This window comes from Drosophila nasuta, unplaced genomic scaffold (assembly GCF_023558535.2).
Source record: "Drosophila nasuta strain 15112-1781.00 unplaced genomic scaffold, ASM2355853v1 ctg103_pilon, whole genome shotgun sequence".
Taxonomy (NCBI): domain Eukaryota; kingdom Metazoa; phylum Arthropoda; class Insecta; order Diptera; family Drosophilidae; genus Drosophila; species Drosophila nasuta.
The window spans coordinates 3,523-6,159 of NW_026869356.1; the positions used below are offsets into that span (position 1 = coordinate 3,523).

General features: G+C 37.0%; 1 long non-coding RNA gene across 6 annotated transcripts; it reads left to right on the forward strand.

Moving 5' to 3' along the window:
* The first annotated feature begins 856 nt into the window (after positions 1-856).
* On the forward strand, positions 857-2,349 carry LOC132797498 (uncharacterized). Of its 6 annotated transcripts, none has more exons than XR_009633680.1 (5): positions 857-935; positions 997-1,367; positions 1,518-1,611; positions 1,675-1,879; positions 1,941-2,349. It is a non-coding gene; the product is annotated as an uncharacterized LOC132797498 (long non-coding RNA). The 6 variants fall into 6 exon arrangements; XR_009633677.1 differs by having other exon boundaries at positions 1,675-1,873; positions 1,930-2,349; XR_009633676.1 differs by having other exon boundaries at positions 1,675-1,873.
* Positions 2,350-2,637: the final 288 nt, after the last annotated feature.

Genomic DNA, 2,637 nt, shown 5'->3' on the forward strand with positions numbered 1-2,637 from the left:
ATCTGACGAAATCCGTCATATTATGGATCAGCGCAGTAGAGTTGAGCTGTCGAACCGCTGATCGTTGCCACTTCTTGTTATCGTTGTGGATGTTGCGCCATGCGCTGCTGAGGCTGCGCGTTTCTGATGCCGAGACTCGTTGCTACGATTTGGTGCTATGTGTTGCTGAGCCTGCGAAACTCGTCGTCGATCTCCGTCGCTTCTTAGACTGACGTTGCTGTTTCTGTCGCCTCCGATAGTGCTACTGCACTATAGCCGAGATAGGATCAATAGCCAAAACCCATAAATCAGTTGCTCATTGAGTCTTTTCGTAAAGAGTTTGGAAAAGACACTTATTTGCTGACAACGAGAAACGGTCAACAGTTATTTGCGAGCTCTGAATAAAAATTGAGCTTAATCACAAAGGTAATGTTAATGTTATGATGAAACAATTGTGTGAATTATACTAATTAAATTGAAGATTGATTTCAGAGCTATTCATCGAACTGTAATCTGTTAGATCAGATGCTTACCAAGCTTGATGCGACGCTCCCTGAAGTGTTTTGCAAAAACTTTCAACTCTATCGGATCAATGTTGGTGTCGGGATGCAGGCCAGCGGCTGCGAAAGCCGCCCTGATGACAGGATGATGTACCGCTGAATGCCCATGGTGCCCTGCATCTAGAGTATGATTTCGTTTCTTCCAAATTATTGAGTAAATTATTCCAAAGGTATCTGAGTTATTTTATAATTTTATTTAAACTTCATTTCGAGTTGTCATTGAATCTAGATCTAAATGACAACTGATATGAAGTTTAAATAATATTGAAAAATAACTCAGATACCTTGCAAACATAATCTTAGTAAGGTTATCTAGCAGATTGTAGTCTAGAGAGTGCAGAGCTCAGATTCAGTTCAAATAAAACTACTTAAGTAAAATGCTCCTCAATTTCTCAAGTATGTCGATTGTAAACATTTTTGTAAATATTTTTTTAAATATTTTATTTTTTATTTATAGTTCTTCCCGGACAAACATCATCCAGTTGAATCGAACCCTAATCCGAATCCGAATCGAATGACTAAAGATAATAGTCGCCCATAAGAAGAATGAACTGAAGATGTTGCTGCTGTCATAAATGAATGAGCATCGTCGATTAGAAGAATGTACTGAAGATGACTATTCGTTTCTTACTTCCGTCGAACTGGGGTTACACTATAAATCAGCATTTCGGCTATGATGGCGATTGCAAACGCTTTCAGCTCTCGTGGATCGGTGTTAGTGTCGGAATTCAGGCTGCGAAAGCCGCCCTGATGACACGATGATGTACCGCTGAATGCCCATGGTGCCCTGCATCTGGAGTATGATTTCGTTTCTTCTAAATTATTGAGGTAATTATTCCAAAGGTATCTGAGTTATTGTACATTATTATTTAAGCTTCATTTCGAGTTGTCATTGAATCTAGATCTAAATTACAACTCGATATGAAGTTTAAATAATATTGTAAAATAACTCAGATACCTTTGCAAACATAATCTTAGTAAGGTTATCTAGACGATTGTATAGTCTAGAGAGTCCAGAGCTCAGAGTCAGTTCAAATAAACTATTTAACTAAAATGCTCGTCAATTTCTCAAGTATGTCGGTTGTGAACATTTTTGTAAATATTTTTTGAAATATTTTATTTTGTTTATTTATAGTTCTTCCCGGACAAGCATCATCCAGTTGAATCGAACCCTAATCCGAATCAGCATCAATAGAACCCATAAATTGGTTTCTCATGGAGTCTTTTCGTAAAGAGTCGGGAAAAGACACTTATTTGCAGACAACGAGAAACGGTCAACAGTTATTTGCGAGCTCTGATTTTGATTTGAATAGAAATTGAGCTTAATCAGAAAGGTAATGGTATGATGAAACAACAAACAATTGTGTGAATTATACTAATTAAATTGAAGATTGATTTCAGAGCTATTCTTCGAGCTGTAATCTGTTAGATCAGATGCTTACCAAGCCTGTGCCGTCGCGCTTTTAATTCTAGCCCAAGCCTCATCAGAGCTCTGGGAGAATGGTCAGCTTTTAAATCGCGTATAAGTTTTCTTAAAATTTTGTGAACTCCAGATGGTAGATTTGGCATTGTTCTTAACAAGAATTGGCAAGCATCGAAAATAGCATCAAACACACCTGCCCTTTTACAAGAGTAAATAGCGTCTCCAATTTTTTCTATGTTGTGTATTATGTCCATTGTATTAGTTTAGGTATTAGGTTTTTATTTTAGAATAATTATTTTCAACGCAAAAAATTTAAAAACTATAATAATTTCTATGAATGTGTGAATGAATGTGAATGTTTTTCTAGAATAAACAATCGTCTATATAACCTTACTAAGATTGTGTTTGCAAAGGTATCTGAGTTATTTTACAATATTATTTAAACTTCATTTCGAGTTGTCATTGAATTTGATAGATCTAGGTGTGTTTATACCCGCTACCCATAGGGTAGAAGGGTATTATAACTTCTTCCTGTTACAGGAAATGTATGTAACAGGTAGAAGGAGGCATCTCCGACCCTATAAAGTATATATATTCTTGATCAGCGTCAACAGCCGAGACGATCTAGCCATGTCCGTCTGTCCGTCTGTGTGTGTGTCCGTCTGTGTGTCTGTC